Source organism: Schistocerca gregaria, chromosome 1, assembly GCF_023897955.1.
Source record: "Schistocerca gregaria isolate iqSchGreg1 chromosome 1, iqSchGreg1.2, whole genome shotgun sequence".
NCBI lineage: Eukaryota > Metazoa > Arthropoda > Insecta > Orthoptera > Acrididae > Schistocerca > Schistocerca gregaria.
Genome location: NC_064920.1, coordinates 1,038,738,828 through 1,038,758,844, shown reverse-complemented (window position 1 = coordinate 1,038,758,844; position 20,017 = coordinate 1,038,738,828). Strand labels below are relative to the sequence as shown.

The 20,017-nt window shown below is 42.5% G+C and overlaps 1 protein-coding gene across 3 annotated transcripts in view; it reads left to right on the top strand.

Moving 5' to 3' along the window:
* The window catches only part of LOC126279690 (ras guanine nucleotide exchange factor P), a 564,449-nt gene that overhangs the window by 385,018 nt on the left and 159,414 nt on the right, over positions 1-20,017 (top strand). The gene's annotated exons all lie outside the window — the stretch shown is intronic.

Here is a 20,017-nt window from a genome sequence, read left to right as displayed (position 1 = left end):
AAATCTTACTCTAGTGGCTCCCAATCCATAAATTGGTAAACTGAAGAATTGGCTAAAACTGGCTGATTGCTAGGAGAGGTCATAAATTGGCAAATTTGTAGGACAGACGTTAAAATGGGAAGTTGGTAGGTACCAAAGTCAACTCGTGTATATGCTAAAACTCACACGCAATGATTGCTGACTTAAGACAGCTTAAACACAGCTGCCTACCGATTCTTACAAAATATCACTCCATGACCAACTAACAATGATCAGGGCCTTTGAACTTCCTTGTATGCTAATAGTACAGAATAAAGTCGCAACTACGACCGGCAAAGCTTCGTATTTGTGCTCTAAAGCTGTAAAATTTATGTAACATAAGAAATAATAATAATGTTAGAATAACTGACCTAGGTGGTCCTCTACGTATATAGAAAAATACCGATTATTAAAATGTGTAACGATGTACACTCCACATTCGTAAAATGAACTTCCTTCTTCTCCTCATCCATATTCTAGTTTGTTACACACCTAACGCGTTTTTAAAGGTACCGCGTGAGGTGCAGATCATGCGCACTTGTTGATGTCTGATTCTTCTTTTGGCCGCTCAGGGTTAAGGTAGCGACTCGTTTACTAAGTACTTTTGCAGGCCTCAACTTGACAGATTTAGTAGAGAAAGTGAAATAAGAAATGGTAGATGGACATTAATATGAGATCTGTCTACTGGTCAAATCAAATGTCGAGTGTAAACCAGTAAATGACAAATATGCAGATGCCAGTGTGCTTAGAGCCTCATTTCAGTGCCATGATAACCTTGCTATTCGCCAATGAGAGTGTGATCGAAAGTCATCGAGACACCAACGCGTAATAAGAATATAATATTTCACCGACAGGTGTGTGGCAGCTAGAACAACGATTACCGTGTGACCTACTTGGCCAGAAGTCAACGAGACTCTATTGTGTTTAATAAGCAAATATAATATTATTCTAAAGGGTCATGTGTTTTATGTGGAACCAATATAACTGATACGAGATCTGGCACGAAGGCGCTGGCGATTACGCCTTAACCCTGCAGAATTACGTCCATGTCGACAAATGCTGATATCGTCTGTCAAATATACGTTTTAGCACTAAAATCGTAACTCCGTAATGCTGGCCAGTTTTTCGAAGGAACTTTTAAGATCACTATGTGTTCCATAAACGCACTTCCCTACTAAATTTTTCCTGTGTGCCTGTTGCTGATGCAGTGTGATAGGCTTGTGTGGGAATATATTAGTTTTGTCTTGACACCATATATCTCTAGATAGCACCGTCTTTCCGCTATGAAACACACACATGTGGTGTCGTTCCTCCCCTATATCTGTCTAGCAGATACATCAAAAGCCACAAATTTGGATTATTCCTTCTGTATAAATAATGAATATCCTGTATTCCCATTTCGTATCCATAGTTTTACTGTTCTTCCATGTTTTTCCATATTTATCAATATTTTTATCCAAAATTTATTATAACTGTACAAGAATATGTTGTTGTTGTTGTTGTGGTCTTCAGTTCTGAGACTGGTTTGATGCAGCTCTACATGCTACCCTATCCTGTGCAAGCTTCTTCATCTCCCAGTACCTACTGCAACCTACATCCTTCTGAATCTGCTTAGTGTATTCATCACTTGGTCTCCCTCTACGATTTTTACCCTCCACGCTGCCCTCCAATACTAAATTGGTGATCCCTTGATGCCTCAGAACATGTCCTACCAACCGATCCCTTCTTCTGGTCAAGTTGTGCCACAAACTTCTCTTCTCCCCAATCCTATTCAATACTTCCTCATTAGTTATGTGATCTACCCATCTAATCTTCAGCATTCTTCTGTAGCACCACATTTCGAAAGCTTCTATTCTCTTCTTGTCCAAACTATTTATCGTCCATGTTTCACTTCCATACATGGCAACACTCCATACAAATACTTTCAGAAATGACTTCCTGACACTTAAATCTATACTCGATGTTAACAAATTTTTCTTCTTCAGAAACGCTTTCCTTGCCATTGACAGTCTACATTTTATATCCTCTCTACTTCGACCATCATCAGTTATTTTGCTCCCCAAATAGCAAAACTCCTTTACTGCTTTAAGTGTCTCATTTCCTAATCTAATTCCCTCAGCATCACCCGACTTAATTCGACTACATTCCATTATTCTCGTTTTGCTTTTGTTGATGTTCATCTTATATCCTCCTTTCAAGACACTATCCATTCCGTTCAACTGCTCTTCCAAGTCCTTTGCCGTCTCTGGCAGAATTACAATGTCATCGGCGAACATCAAAGTTCGTGTAGTGCTACCATACGGAATTTCTTTGGCATCCAACACACTATGCTGACTGTGAAAGCCAGTCCTTACATGTACACTAAAAAACACACAGATACACACGGGCTGATGACCTTAGATATGTTTAACACAGCTTTATACCTTCTGATTTGAACACAAAAAGAAATCAATCCGTGACTACCAAATAACGATTAAATCCATTGTTATTTCTCGCATGTTAATAACACGGAATACAGGTCAACTATAGGTGACAAAGCTTCGTATTTATGTACTCTTAAGCCAGAAGATTTATGTAACAGTTAGAAATAATAATAATAATAATAATAATAATAATAATGTACGAGGAACTGATATGATCTTACTATATACAAACATAACTCAGTTACGCTTTTTTGTGCACTTTTCCGTACAAATGTCTATTACAGTGACGTGCACTTCACAGACGCAACTCTCACGCACCGAGAGAAGAGAGGCTATTGTGCGCTGAAGAAGAAAACCGATTAGATGCTTCAACCTATCACTTCGGCCTCCTTGCTAACAAAAGCGTACGACATTTACCATCGTTTTGTTGAATATTGGAGGAGCGTTGACCTCGAAATATGTTTCACGTGACTGATTTTATCGGGAACGCAGTTGATTTTCATTGTACTATTATATTGCATTTTACAGAAATTTTTGCGGTAAATGAGCTTCTGTGTGTTCGTTGATGGAAAGGCCAGTATGTGCCAATATAAAGAAAAGGAGGGTCATAGATATCTACTCGATCTCCAGTTCCAGGCAGAGTGAGTTTTCTCCTTGTCCTGTAGGTGAGAAATAGAAATGGAGTTTTAACACATGTGGCAAATGCGCGGCGCGCGGGCAGCTTGCCACAGCGGGGGCGAATCCCCCCACCCGGTTTGAAGCCGGCTGGCGAGCGCAGGCAGTCCCTTAATCCCGCGCCAGCGCCACCTCGTTTATCTCGTTTCCGGCGCTCATCTCGCTGGCCAATCCCAGGCACGGCCATTGTTGCGTCATCGCGCGCCAGGACGCGGCGCTATCGGCGCTGGGATCGCACCGCAGACAGCTCAGGATTGTGGCGCACTGCGAAGCAGCCGCCTCAACCCGAGCTCAGAACTGCGCAGGAGTCTTCGTTGCGATCAAATTCTGCTCTCTGCAGGTGCAAGATCGTCGTCATTAGGTGACAATGTATCGTTTCATTGGTGATTTTTGGTGGTATAACGGGTTAAGCAGGCACCAGTAAGAGTAAGACACACTCACTATTTTATGTAGTAAAAGCTATAGAGGTTTTCTTTTACTGTTAGGTGTGCACATACACAGATGGTACACAAGGTATAAAAGGGCAGAGCATTGGCGGAGCTGTCACTTCCACCCAGGAGAATCACGTGAAAATGTTTCCGACGCGATTATGGCCGCACGACGGAAATTAAGTCTTTGAAAGCGGAATGGTAGTTGGAGCTGGACGCATGGGAAACTCCATTTCGGATATCGTTCGGGAATTCAAAATTACGAGATCCACAGGGTCAAGAGTGTGCCGAGAATACCAGATTTCAGCCAGTACCTCTCACGACGGACAACACAGTGGGCGACGGCCTTCACTTAACGACCGACAGCTGCGGCGTTTCCGTAGAGTTGCCAGTGCTTACAGACAAGCAACACTGCATGAAATAACCGCCGAAATCAGTGTGGGACGTAACGACGAACGTATCCGCAATTTGGCGTTAATGTGCTACGGCAGCAGACGACCAATGCGAGTGCCTTTCCTAACAGCACGAATCGTCTGCAGCGTCTCTCCTTGGCTCGTGTCCATGTCGGTTACACTCTACTGCAAGACCGTGGCCTGGTCAGATCAGTTCCGATTTAAGTAGGTAAGAGCTGATGGCAGGGATTGAGTGTGGCGCAGACGCAGCGAAGCCATGGACCGAAGTTATTTACAATGAACTGTACATGCTGGTAGTGGCTCCTTAATGGTGTGGGCTGTGTTCACCTAGAATGGACTGGGTCCTATGGTCAAATTGAACCGATCATTGACTGGCAACAGTTATTTCGGCTACTTCGAGACCATCTGCAGACATTCATAGACTTCATGTTTCCAAACAGCGATGCAATTTTTATGGATAACAATCGGCCACGCCACCGGGTCGCATTTGTTCGGAACTGGTTCGAAGAACATTCTGGACAATTCAAGACACTGATATGGCCATTCAGGTCGACCGATATGAATCCCACTGAACATTTAAAGGACATAATTCAGAGGTCAGGCTGTAAAGGCGCCATGGCCCAGATTTGTGTAGGGGACTCCCAACGACTTGTTGAGGTTATGCCTAGTCCAGTTGCTGCACTACGCGAGGAAAAAGGAGGCCCTACATTGTATTAGAAGGTGACTTTTGTCACCTCATTATAAGTGCGGTAAGTTACAAATGGAAATTATTTGGCTAGTTGAAACTATGTACCGGGTCTTGACTCAATCCCAGAACCGTGGTTTTCGGGGGCAACGCTCCTACCAGCTGAAAGGCAAAGGCTCGGTGAACGTCCCGCTCTTGTCGTTTCACTTCCACTAGGACCTCCCTCCTATTTCACAAACTTCGCACAATAGTTCTCCTGCGTATTTTTTCCCTGTCCTGTTCACAGTTTTAATCTGGTTAGTAGTTTCAAATCTGCGGACACACAACTGCAAAGTGAAAATATTCGTTCTGTAAAAGATGCCGATGATGTGGTTAAGCAATTTCGGCGTAATATCTTCGCTTCTAGAGATGCTAGTCTGCCCAGTAAGGTGTGCAGACGAGCATCTGCGAAATTTTTAAACTAGGATAGAGTTGGTGACAGAATTAACACTATCAGGACGAGTTACGACTAGGTAGCTCAGTTAGTAAAGTCGTTACCTGCAAAAGGCAAGGTTCCGGGTTCTAATCCCTATCTGGCAGATAGTTGTAATCTGTCCGGAAGCTCCAGAACTGGCACACTCCAACGCAAAGTGAAATAATGTGTTCTCTAAGTTTAAGTTTTTGTCGGGCTGGTTCTAGAATGATAGCTTTTACTATGCTTCTTGTCTTCATATTTAAATGTATATAGAACGTAAAGTGGATACGTGAAAAAAAAAGAACCAGTTCGAAATGAGATGAGAGATTTTTTTTGTATTCTAGTGACATTGTCTACCAGGACACTAAATAACGGCTGTTTCGAATAAAATAATTTACTATTTTTGATACCCTTCGACATCCTCAGACAATTAAAGAAAAAATAAGTATAATGACTTAACGAAATTGCACATTTGCAGTAGGCGAGAAAAAAGAGGAGCAAGTTGGATCGTTCAGCTCACTTACACCTATGTTTCCGAATAAGTGGGGCTCAGAGAGACGCCTTGTTTCTTATACACCGCCATACTACATTGAGCAATAATTTGAGGACTGGTATGTTACCAAATTATACCTTTATCTTTCACAAATTAAGTGCACAACGAAACATTATTACGTTCTGGTTCATTTACAAACAAAGATTGAAAGGTCCGACCGGTGTCGAAAACGAAGTTAATTAGGTAGTTTCATGTTCAATGGATCATTTTGCGCGATAGATCGTAATGGTGTGGAACAAGTCATTTTACATTCATATGGCAAATGTGTACACACGTTTACGTTTTCTTGAAAAAAAAATTAAGGAAAACAGTATACAGATGTTGCCTAGTAAGTCCACCCTCCATCTTTACGCATTACAGCAACAGCGATTCTTCTATGGAGTAGAAAGAATTGGCAAAGAGAAACTTTTGTCAGTTTGTGTTCAAACTTTACATTGCCGTTCGTCAAACATGATATATCACTGACTAAGTGATCAAACTTTTTGTTGCAGCATTGTGTACCTTTTTTGTGCTAAAGACAACCTTAATGTGGAGTAATGCATCTCATTTTTCCTTATGCAATTGTAAATATGTACGTCATTGTTCCGTTTGAACTGTAGTGAATTATTTACACAAACTTCATGAGGAGATAAATATACTGCGAAGCTGTAGTCATAGTGCCCAACGCCTTAAACAGATGTATACAAGATGATCGTGGGTGAGCACCGCATATTACACTTAAAGCATGTTTTTGCGCAATCAAGGGTTTCTTTCCTAAAGGTGAGTTACCCCAGAACATTATTCTATATGGCATTGCTGAATGAAAATATGTAAAATATGTTGAACTTACTGATTTGTCTCTCTCCAAGGTTTGTAATTTATTGTAAGAGCAAAATCGGTTCAACAAAGTTGTGTTAGGAGTCCTGGAATGTGCTTGTATAGTTTAAATTCCCTTCAATATGGACACCTAAGAACTTAGACGTTTTCACCCTATTTATTATTTCCTCGCCACGTGTTACACGTATTACCCTTAGATGTGTGTAACTGAATATGTTGTATCTTCTTCAAATTAGGGTTCACGCCATTCGTAGAAAACCAGTCAATGATTCTTTTAAGAACTGTGTTTACCATTTCTTCTGTTTCTGTACGTATGCTTGGACTGATTACAGTACTAGTGCTAGCTGCAAAAATGGTTCAAATGGCTCTGAGCACTAAGGGACTTAACATCTGAGGTCATCAGTCCCCTAGAACTTAGAACTACTTAAACCTAACTAACCTGAGGACATCACACACATCCATGCCCGAGGCAGGATTCGAACCTGCGACCGTAGCAGTCGCGCGGTTCTGGACTGAAGCGCCTAGAACCGCTCGGCCATCGCGGGCGGCTGGTAGCCGCACAAAGAACTAATTCTGCTTGTTGTATATCAGACGGAAGACTGAGCATTAGGGAACATATGTGATTTCTCCCCAGTCAGAATTATGTCCTCAGACTACATTGCAAAACAGTCATTCATCCCGTTACCCCGGGTCTTTTCCATTAGACTGTGAGAGCTTCAGTAACTTGTATGTCCCCCGTGAGCGTTTATTAAATCCTGAAACTTACGTGACACGTTCCGTATCAATTTACGGATGTTATCTTGGGGCATCCGTTCCCATTCTTCAGTGAGAGCTCCTGAGAGCTGTTGGAGACACTGTGATGAAATAGTACGACCACGAACACGTCTGCCACGTTTGTTCCACGCATGCTCGACTGGGCTTAGGTCGAGACTCACCGCTAGCCATTGCATTACTTCAATGTACAGGCTTCGCAAGAGATCCTTGGCATTATCGTGCATGACAAAGAATTCAGGACAACCATCTCATGCAGCTGCCACCACATGGTCCAACAATATCTGTTCGATGTAGTGCATGGCGCTAAGGCAACCACGGACAACGACAAGAACCGTACGGCCGTCAGTAGTGTTGCCTCCCAACACTATCGCCGAACTTTGGTCAAATCTGTCGATTTCCTGAACAACATGCTTACCACGGCGTCTCCACATACGAACACGGCCAGCACCCTGCTTTAGAGGAAACCTCGTTCTTGAATAACGCGTTTCGCCAGTGACGAAGCTGCCGGTTGATACGGGAACGGCAGAACGATAGGCGAGCTGCGAGATATTATTCAACCGGAATACTGGAACGGGACGTCTGGGTCGTATGGTCCTTTCTCATAACCTGTTGCTTACAGTCCGATCGGACACAGAGGCTCCAGTGGCCTTTGCGGGATCGTCTTGTACTGCTCGGGCGCTTGCCGTATGACGCCCCAACGCAGAGATGTCAAGATATCGGATTTCACGTGGGGCTGCAATGCGTCGGCGACCTTGTGAACCTTGCCTTGTTTACTGACGTGTCTCCCTGTAGTAAGTCCATAACCTATTTCATTGATGGAGGGACACTGGTATCTGCAGCAAAACGACGGAAAGTCCATCCTTCTTGTATCAGAGTGTCCTTGCGACTGGCACTCCACTAAGATCTCGTATTGCATGTGCTTGGGTGAATACGACGTCCACAAATGACAATTTCCGTCTGTATACCTCACTAGAAAACACTGGAACACTATTACTCACTTCTTTCTAAGGGGTCACTTGATATCGAAATGAGTAACACAATCGATATATGTTGAATCGCTTTAGATGTTGCATACATTGAAAGCGATGATCTCGGGCTATGCAATAAGACCGCAGTTATCGCCTGTAGCAAAATAGATTTAGCCTACCGGACATTGATACGGGGGTGCCCCCACCTTTTTGAGCTGTGTGTTTCGAGCATTTCTCCGCCGTCTTTACTCAGAAGTATACTATGCCATTTAACAAGCTAAATTTCCAGTGCCCTTACTTCTAGGGAGTCTGAAATGACAATCAGGGTCTAACATTCCGTCGACGATGAGATCGTTGTACGTAGATGGAACACTTGCTCGGGTTTCGCAAGGACGGGAAAGTCAGTCCCTTGTGACATGTTCAAAGGAGCCAACCTAGCATTTACACTGATCAGTTTACTAGTATGTACACCAGAAAGACCTAAATCTGTATGTTGTGAGGGGGATTTGAACACCGATCCTCTTCAGTAACAGTCCAGTGCCCTAACTATAGGGACAACCTTTTAGACAGTGCTTCATATTCCTGTCAAATTAAGGGAGGTAGGACTTCAAACGGGCAGGAAATGCACCACAGTACATTTTAATTTCCACTGTATATACTTTTACAAATAAATTCTTAAAACTACGTCAGCATGACCAGAAAGTATTCAGGATTCACACTCACAGCAGTGGCAGTTTAAAAACATAACAAAATAATTTTTTATATGTGAAATTTCATCATTTTTTCACTGCATTCGTTGCTATAGGTACACTTTTCTTCATAAATAAGATTCTTGTAGGAATTTTGTACAGCATACAAACCACACCTAAAGGTTTATGACGCTCAGAATTTCGCAAATATATTAAAAACTGTGGTAAAAATTGAGATAATTTAAAATTTGTCTTTTTCTAAACATGAAGTTAAAAAGGTAACAGCTCATTCATTTGTTCATAAATTAAATAGATTGTAGAGTTTCATACACCTGTAAGTATGGTTTGTACGCTGTGCAAAATTCACCCATGAATTTAACATACTTAGGAAGAAAAGTGTACCTGTAGCAACAAATGCAGCCAATAGTAAGCGAAAAAATGATGAAATTTCACATGTAAAAATGATTTTGTTATGTTTTTCAACTCCAGTGCTATGAGTGTGAAAACTAAATTCCTCCTGGTCATGCTGACAAAGTTTTATTAATTGATTTGTAAAAATATAGACATTGGAAATTAAAATGTCCTGAGGTGCCTCTCCTGCTCCAAGTCAGCCTGTTTGACTTCCTACCCCCTTTAAATAGAAAGTTCAATTCTAAGAAAAACTGTTGTTCCAGAATCTATATTTTCATATACACCCCGGGAGTCACCGCACGGTGAGTGGGGGAGTGTACACTTTATCCCAATAGATTAGCTATACAAAACTCTAAGTTGACACGTAGACGTTTATCGAATATTAAGGGTTTTTACGGTACGTGCAATATTATGTATGCATTGTGTCCTGTCAGCACTATAATTATGACAAAAACATACACCGGCAATTCTTGTATCACTTTTAACTATTTACCTTACTCGACTATATTCAAACTGGAGTCCATTACGTTATGCGGGACGATGCAACGCTTGTCTAACTGAATAAAACGGTTCTCTCAACGGGTGTACGCAGACATTTATCCAAGAGGGTGCAAGATTGCAGAAGTTTCATTTTTAATAAAACTGATTTGTCGAATTTCAGAACGTTTCGCGCCCTAAGAAATATATTTGATAGGAACTACACAGAGCTATATTACGTCTTTCACGTTTGGCCGTTATCCAGTCAAAGTGTTTTTGAATGTAGATGATTGGTCTACATTAAAGAAAAGCATATTTTACTAAACCATGGTTCTGTTAATTTCCCTTACAAACCTCTAGGATCTGCAGAGAGGACTGATTAGATATTATTCTGAAATGGAGCCCACGCCCGGAAACGTACCGTTTTCGTGTTACAACCATTTGATAACATGTTGGTATCGCGACCACTTTTACATGTAATTTATTGTGCGTGACCCAATTCATCACTTGTTTTACTCGTCCACTCATTAATAATGAAAGAAAGAAAAAGCAAATTGAATCAGTTTTCACAAACAGTTTTGTTACAGTCAAACCGTTTTGTCCTTTTCGAAGGAGGGTTAGTATTCTGATCGGCTACAAGTAAGGTTCGGTGAGGCGATCACCAAGTTCGGCGCACACTTTGTACCTATGAATGATGTTGTGGTACACACACTGTACTAGGCTTAGTGTCTGCAACTTGTCCGCAGCCATCACAAGCTGTGCCACCAGATATTCTTCTGTCCTTACAGCAGTCCCATAAACCAAACTCTTCATTCGACCTCAGAGGAAAAATTCGAATGGAGTCGGACGTTGCGGATAACCGTTTTGATAAAGGTGACGAGCAGCTCTTCGTTACCTCGAGCTTCACCACTCAGAAGAATCATGTCGGTGTATTCTGCAAACGTTTAGTCAGTCATGTTGCTCCAACGCAGACACGTGAATGAGGCTCGAACCAGGTCAGAGAAGAAGGATAGACGTCAAATGTTATCAGTCTATCTGACGTAAGAACTCCCCCCGTTCGCGACCCCACCATGACTATTTTGTTGCGTAATTACCTACTAAAATTGTGTTCAAACGATTGTAGCACGGAAACGGTACGTCTCCAGACATTGGATACAATTCAAAATATGGTCTACTCAGTCCCCTATAAAGGTTCCTAGGGGCCTGTAAGGGAAATTTTAGAGCATTCTGTATACCCTAAGTACATCTGTTTATATTATTAGTATTCATATGCAAGTAGAAGTTCATAGGTAGAACTAACTCTTAGCAGCTTACAACTCAACAAAAATGGCCTTTGCCTATCGTTTGGCACGTTGTGTATAAACGGTACCTGTACTTCTGAACTCACAATTCTATATAGATGGTTGTCGCACAGGATAGCAACTCATACAGTTCAAGAACTACATAATTATATTGTAACAAATAAGCCAACGGTCACAAATATTAAGCCAAAATTGACCTGGTTTCGAAGCTACTATTCTGAAGACGACGCTCATAGTAGCGTCAAAACCAGGTGAATTTTGACTTAATATTTGTGACCGAGGGCTGATTTGTTACAATATAATCCTGACACGGTCACTGAACCTTACCAGCTACGTTCAAAGTTTTACTACATAATTTAAGAAGGTCCCAGATCTTTTCGACCTTGATATTTCTCCAATTTTTTTGTCGCATCTAACTCAGAAAATTGTATTTTTGCGTGTGTGTGTTTGAGTCTTCAGATAAATTAAAGACGAATACACCCTGAGTACAGCATGGCAGTGTTCTTCATATGCTATTAAAATCGCTGTACTGTGTGAAACTGAAAGTCTCAGCAGATCCTGACTAGTCAAATTCAATATTTTTGTTCCGATTAAGAGGTGTCCAAGCGAAGGTGCTGGTTTCGTGGGGGCTGGAGACGTGTGTCGAGCAGGCGCAATGCAACCGTAGCGAGTGTTGGAACTGTCCATTTCTGCACCTTATTAAGGGATGTAAAGGGAAGAGATATACGAGAGACCGGGTGTTCTATTTTGGCAATGTTCTGTAAATATTCACGTCTCCGAAGACTGCAAAACGATGCTGGAAACGCAGCCACGGCAAGAAAGCTGTACAATTTTCATTGAACGACCTGACAACCAAAAGACCAAACACCGAAGAGAATTTGCTAGCCGCTGAAAAAAAAAAAAATCGAGAATTTCTAGAAAACGAGATTTTTGAAGTGAGTAAGGAGTCTGCCACAGTTTTCAGTAGAGGGCAACTGACCACCTCTTGCCCCCTCCCCCCTCCTTCCACCCCCCCTTGCAGACACCTGTGGTTCTCCCTCTACATAAATTAAAACGAATACTGTGAAACACACACGGAGCGTCTCTTCAGTAAACTTAGGTAATAACATATTGCTGTCATTCGTATAAGAGTGTCTCTACCAAATAATAACAAAGAGCCATTTTGCTGTGAATAACCACCAATTTTATAGAACTTCCGAGGTGAGTCTTTGAACAACGAACTGTTGACTGGGAAGAAGATAAGACCAGAAGTCTCAAATAGCGCCGTCAAGTCTCTTGTAAGAAAGTTCCTTACTGCGGCGTTCTGTCTTTCGAGGACCAACTTCGCCGCGCCCTTCCCAGAAAAGTCCTGTAACCTGTACTTCCTTTTGCCGCTCCGCTAAAGAAAGCCTTAATTAGCAGATGGCATTAAGTTCCACGTATACAAAAAAACAAAAGCACTACGCCCGGCTGAGTAAGCCGATGATAACATTTCCCCTTTGAGAAAAATGTGCAGGAGGCAACGGCGTCTACACAAAAATAGTAATAAACCTTTCGGAACTGTAATACTCATCTTTTCGAGACGCCAATCGGATTTTAAATTTTTATCTGGCTTCTTTTTTTTCTCTCCAGCGACCATCCCTTCGTTTTCGGCGACACCGCGTATTGTATTTACAGCTTTGTGTTTCGTCTCATTTCATTCGTTCTGGCCCCCCACCCCACCGTGCTGCTGCCAGCACAGTCTTGAAAACGGGAGATTATTGTCTTTTGAGAAGTGTTTTCTTAAGTTTGACTGTGCACAAAGGCAGCGGCGGTACAAAGTAGCGACCAAGCCTTACGAGTACTCTTAATTACAGCGACAAACTTAATTAAATATCCACATCAAGTGGGTGGTTCCAGCGGTGGTGGCTTTTTTTCTTTGAGAGCGCCCCTCGGCGGCCGCCAAAGTGTCCCGCCGTCTCTGTGCTGTCCTCGGGAGCCGTCCGAAACTAATTATCACCGGAATGAGGCGAGCGTGATGGGCTTCCTCCGTACGCAGAGGCAGCGGCACCCGCGATTGACCCAGCCCTGTAGGCGAATTTCTTATTAGTGGAAGGAATTAAGTGTGGGCCGCTTTTTATCCAGGCCTCATTTGAGGCCCAGCGACCGTGCAGAATCGACAAATTAGAACCCGGCGGCTCCGTGGCCGCTGCTTATGGAGACGTTCTCTGGCTCCGTCACAGAGATCGCGGCGCCGAACAGCAGTATAAGCGAAGCTGGCGCAACTGGAAGACGCGACATGGTCCGTCTCTTAAGCCGTCGGCACACGGTCGCTGCTGTCGAACGTTAACGCTAAGAGTGCCAAATCCAACGTGCTGCTGAACGCTCAGGAACGATGCGACTTGTGCATACGGTACGTGGGCCCCAACGTGGTATACGCGATCGGAACGCACTCCAGCGCCAGTTGAGGGATGTTTCTAGTAGTTCGTAAATCACACTGCTTACTCAACGCGCGTGCGTAAAATTCCCACGTTAGCTCTATTAAAATGCACGTTTCCTCCATCGTCCACAAAAAGGAAAGTACCATGTCCAGTCAATAAGGACACAGGCTTCTAAAAGTTGCATTACAAACAGCGCGGTACAAATTTGGAATACTTCTCTGCATACGATAAACATTATTTCATCATTCCCACATTTTAGTAAAACCCCAAGGTCAGGCTTACTTGATCACTGTTCCTACCCAGTAGCAGAACCTTTGCAACATGTGAATTACGAAGCGTAAAAGAAAAAGGAGCAAAATAACTTTATACAAGTAGCGAAAGCTGTCCTGTAGATTAAGCCAATCGAACAGTCACCCCTCAAAAAAAGGTGAACTTATATTTACATAACATCAAATATTATAGCATATACTTATATTAAACTAATAATAAAGTATAAAATAAACTATCAGAACCTAATGAAAACGCGAATGTTAGGGAAAAAAAATTGGAAGCGTAAAGAGGCGAACCACCGCCCCAACAAAAAGTTCTGGAACAGAAACGCTACCCATTACGCTAAACCCCAACTTTTCCTGTGTACTTAATTATATTACGTTACCGCTTTCTAAAACCGTTAATAGCAGATAATTATGTTGCTAATTGTAATTTAATTATAACAAATTGTACCAAGAACAATGCGTTTTTGGTGGATCTTCAGTGTGTTGCTGCCTTCAAATGCCTATTCTCATAATACGCAGGTTACAATAATCCTTTTGCCACGAAGACGATGTTTCTCATAATTTTATTGGAACGAATCACACAACTAACAACGGGTTTTCCAGTGATTCTCAATTTGCTGGTGCTCAGAAACGGCCTATATATGTACATATAGGCTTGAAATGAATGCCAATATGGCGCCTCACAACTCTGTACTGTAGGGAGACGGGGTGCTTGTGACGTAGGTGGCGTTGTGCCATCTCACTGGTCAACGCTCAGACGCACGCTCAGAATATCTGACTTGTCAGATATTGCTCTGCACGTTCGGAAAGTCTCCCGAACGTGCTATTCCACGATATGATGTCAGAAACTCGGCACGCTCAACGTTCGGATGCACGGTCCATGTGATAGGTGCAGTGGAATGTGCTGGAGTAGCACAGATGGCGAGGGAAATCTCTACGAAAGGCAAGTATCCTGTTGCTGCACACAATTATTTCTATGGGCAACTTGCACTGCAGTGCAAACGCCACAGGAGAGGAAACCTGGGGCTGGTACGATAGCATAGTGCTTGTCAAATAATGACACCACTGGATGTAGTGTTTTCTTGCCTTCCGACGAGTTGTGCACAAACCAAGCCAGGTAACTGTTGTTAATCAAAATACTGGAGCAACCTGGGAGTGTTTATATTCTCAAACCGTTTCCATAGATGTCACATTACTCGCTCTAAAATAATTCTTCGAATATAATAAACTACATTCAGAGGGAAAAACTTCTGTCCACAAAAGAGCAAGGATTCAGAAAGCATCGCTTCTGCAAAGCTCGACTTAGCCTTTTCTCACATGATATCCTGTGAACCACGGGTGAAGGACAACAGCCAGATTCTATATTCCTAGATTTCCGTAAAGGATGTGAACGGTGCCACTATTCGACTATTAACGAAGGCACTAGCATACGGGATAGGTTCCCAGATATGCGAGTAGCTCGAAGACTTCTTAAGTAACAGAACCCAGTATGTTGCCCTCGATGGCGAGTGTCTTTCAGAGACAAAGTTACCGTCAGGAGTGCTCCAGGGAAGTGTTGTAGTTGGCGTGATGCATAGCGGCCAGCTCTAAACGTAGAAAACCGTAAGTTAATGCAGGTGAGTAGGAAAAAAAACCATAATGTTCGAATACAGCATGTTTGTAACTTCTAAGGAGTTCGCCTTCGATCTTGATGGTGCGAACCTTTCTGATCACTGTGGCGCGCCATTTTTCATTTGGTGTTCATAGTGCAAGTTAATGGATTGTTTTGAAAATTACTTGCATGTCGACGATGTCCATTTTATGAAGTACGATACATACTCATACATCCCACGCAACGTCGATTTCTGCATCTACCAGACACCCCTTTTCTGTTACCTCACAATGCTTTCAAATGAGCCTTACTAAAGAATGAGCTTGAGATCTTGCACTCAAGGGGTTCCTTGTTAGAGAAATTGAAGCCGTGGTGTTGGCGACTATCAGTGCAAACAGCCGCCAAGATGTTGGCATTTGGCCTACATTAGTGCGCAATACGTTAAATGAATAACTTAATTCCGTAGATGTGTCGAAAAAGTGATTCTCAGTATGTTCTTATATGGTTTTGCAATTTCGTTGTGAGTCACACGCATTTCCTTGTTTCCGCAACTGTCCACTGTTGAGTATCGTTGCCAATCTTTGAGTATCGTTGCCAATCTTCAGGACGTGGTGAGAGGCAATGCCTGAAATTTGCTATTTTCAGCACACCCTTGACACTGTGGACATCGGAATATTGAATTCCCTAAAAATTTCCGAAATGTAATGCCCCACACGTCTAGCTCCACTTAGCTAACCGTTTTCAAAGTGTGTTAATTCCCGTCGTGTGGGCATAATCACGTCGGAAACCTTTTCACATGAATCATCTGAGTACAAATAACATTTCTGCCAATGCACTGCCCCTAATACCTTGTGTACGCACGCTAGCTCTATCGACATATGTGCATATCGCTACACAGTGGCTTTTTGTCAGTCTACAACATAAACTGAGAAATCTGTGGCACGAGATCAAGAAAGGTGGAATGGTAGCAAAACGTGACATTGTTATTCTGCAGGAGAGTCGCAGATAGAAGAGAGCACGAAACCATAAGCAGTTGAAAGGGTTCCGTGCCCCAAAAGAAAATCTGTTGCCTGGCGGATGTCGGACCATTCGCATAATTTTTTCCCTCGTCATCTCAGCGGCCGTCGACAACGCACTCCTAGATAGCAACGGTCTCTTAATTCTCAGCGCTAATTTCGAGATGAAAGTGTGAGAAACGTCACGCAGGTTCATCTGAGACGTCTTTCACGCAGAGATAACACGCCGCTTATTAGCTGCGAATGCACCCTATCTACAATCACGTCGCTCTCTCTCTCTCTCTCTCTCTCTCTCTCTCTCTCTCTCTCTCTCTCTCTCTCTCTTCCCTAGTCTTCCGGGTAAATCAAGATGATCATCTGTGCCTGTAGCTGCACAGACCCAAGAAAACCAGGAAGTTAAGCTTGGATCGTTATCCTGCTTCATCTCCAAAAGCATAACCTAACTGTCATCAAATCCACAGGACCGCTCAGTAATTATCTTAATTTTGTCTTAGCAGTCATGGTGATAAACAGGATTTGTCTAAGTTGCCTGGTAACAGTGAATTTCTTTTCTTCTCTACGAATGAGTACTTCTCTCAGACAAGGACCGAAGAACAGGTTCAGAAGGAATCGCATTAGGTTACCATTTGTTTTATTAATTTCGACATCTGATTGCGGAGATAGCTGGATTGTCTAATTAGTGATCAAGGGACCCGGAAAGATGGCCATGAAAATTCCAAGAAGGTTGTCATACGAATGAATTTTCTCATCAGAAGAATGTACCGACCTCAGCTAACCATTGGGCAACATTCGAAGGATGGAGTTGGAGAGAGATTTTGGGAGATAACAGTTTAAATCATGTAGTGAGGTGTTCTCGGTTGCTTCAGTGAGGGAGAGCATTGTCTATAAACGTTTCAGTCTGGCAGATGAACTCGTATTGGTCGACATAATCACACGTCACACCTGCAAAAGGCAGAGATCAAGTTTAAAATAGCCGCCTGTAATCACTATACCGCAATTAGGCCATTGTTTTGGCTCGGGCGTCACATTGTGGAATCAGTGGTTAGCGGAGGGCTGCACCTCTCAGAATTATTGCATTCATTAGTTAACGTTTCATTTAAGAAAGCGTATAAATTTTACCGTAAAATTAATAAATATAAATTAAATAAAGTAGCCGTAGCATTAATAAATTTACGTGTTGTGCTAATTTTATATCATCTATAGCTGCAAAGACATTTAGTTTTAGAATTAATTTAATGAGACAAATGTATAAGGTCATCCTTTCCTACAGTATTTTTTTTTTTTTTTTTCGAAATCAGGATTGCTTGTTAGGATCCTCATCACGATCCTACAATTTAATGTTTGCCAAAGAGCATCAAGGAGCCATTATTTACTTTTGTTATTCTTCATTCAAGAAAAACTTTGTTTAGAAATATATATAGGCATAAATGTAGAGAACATTTTTTCAGCAATCTTCTTCGTACGTGGTAATTTTTCGGCAGGCAAAGATTTGTAAAAGGCAGCTAATGTGACAGCATGAAATGTCTTTCACAGTGTGATCTGACGGCACGTCAGTATATAAATGAAAAAAATGCCTTAATGGTCGCTGCCATCAGCCACTGCGCAGAGTGTCAACTTTGTTTGTGCGACTAATACCTACACTGTGCACGGTGCATGCTTATTGATGTGGCCATCCTAGTGGAAATCTTCGGTCGCGCATGGGAAGGAAATGTTGATTCTAGGCTTATTTTTATGTCTTGGCGGGCCACACAAAAACTCTTAGCGGGCCGCATGTGGCCCGTGTGTCTCTATTTGCCCACCGCTGCTGCAGTGTGTACTAGGCCAGACACTAGAATAATTCAGTCTCTAAAAGAAACATCTGGGTTAGTTCCTTATTCAGCAAATTGCTTCAATAGTGTTAGGAGATTATTTCAATTTCTTCACAATTTAACTTGGAAGTTTGTTTCATTACTATCAATGCTGTTGTACCACAATGTCGTCTCATAACATAGGTTAATCAAAGTAAATACTGTTATTGAGATGTTTATTCGAGGATACTGTAATTCCATAACTCTCTCTCCTCAGTTTAAGAAAGAAAGTAATCCATCCTGTGATAAGAAAACCATAAGGGAGTCATTGTCCATTTGCAATCAATGTTGGAAGCAACTGCATCCAAAGCTTTGCGCAAATGTAAGAACAAGGGATGAGCTTGAGCCCGCAATCCATAGCGTTATGGATCTCGTTAATGGAAAGAGCGGCCTAACTTTAGTATAACTAGTGTTTCCCTCATCCCTGTTGTATTCACTGCTGAAGAGTTACACGACCTCCGATAGTCTCATTATGCACTAGTACAGCACATTAATTAATTCTACAGCAAAGTAGGTTGCTTCGGTAGGACATTTGAGAAAACTTGTCGCAAGCGATCTGTTGCGACCGACGCGGTAGAGAAACCAATTGCGTGTGGACCGCGGGTGACGCGTGTCAGCGCTCGGCCACGTGTCGGCTGCGTCCGTCTTTTTTGTCCGTTTTGTCAGGAAGCTCATCTGGCTGACACGCCGCTGTTTTTCCTATGAGGCTGCCATTGTGGCACTTATCGATGCATTGTCTCAGGGCCCGCCCCATGACGGCCAGTGATGCCTGGGAATGCGGGAAGCTGTCTGCTGGTGACTGATTTCCATAGCGGCTGCGGTTGCGGCGCCACGATCCTTGTGCGATATCTCATTCTCTTTCTGATGGCCACGACGTACAAGAATTCCTCGAAACTGAATTCTGACGGCGCGTCCTGTGCTTCAGTCGTAATTTACCTCCTACGTATCCACGAGAACGTGCACCATCTTGCCAGAAGCAGGATGTCAAAGTACCTCTGTCACCGGTACTTCGTTGGTTTAATCCCGTATTCCATCTCTTCCTGCCCAGCACTAATCTTTAGATCTCTACATATCTCCTTCAGGTATTACATATTCTACTACCTCAGTGTTTCCACCACTGTCCCATGCAAATTTGCCTGTTACTGGATGTTGTAGCATGTCTCCCAGTTACCAATCCTTTCTTCTAAGGATTTTAAATACATTTCTTAACACTCGTGATCTTTCTAGCACCCATCCGTTTAGTACTTTGTCTACTCGTGCAATTTTTAACCTTACCCTGTAGCACCAAATAGGTGTTCAGGAGTGCAACAGGAAAGGGGGAACATTACCCTTCACCATACACCGCAAGGTGACTTGCGGAATATAGATGTAAATGCCAAAGGCAGCTTCTGTGACATGGACCTTAATTCAGTGCTAGTACAGAGTAAATCAAAAAGGACTTTACAACTTTGAAATGATACAGAAGTTTATTGAGATATTTTACAGAATCGGTAGATGTGTTGTATTATAGCAAAGAACCTCACGTTTCACATAAAAGTGTCAAATGTCATTTTCTATCCACCTCAGTACCATTTGTGATTCGGAGAACATTCCACCGATGGTCAATTTCTTCTCACACTCGTTGCAGAAAATCGGGCGTAACTTGTGCAACGGCAGCGTAGATTCGATTTTTTTCTGATCGGCTAAATTGTTTGGTAGGGAGGAACATACACAATGTCCTTAATGAAACCTTAGAGAAAGAAATACAGTGGAGTCAAGTCGGGGGAGCGAGGTGGACACATGGCGACTTGGTGAACAAGTGGAC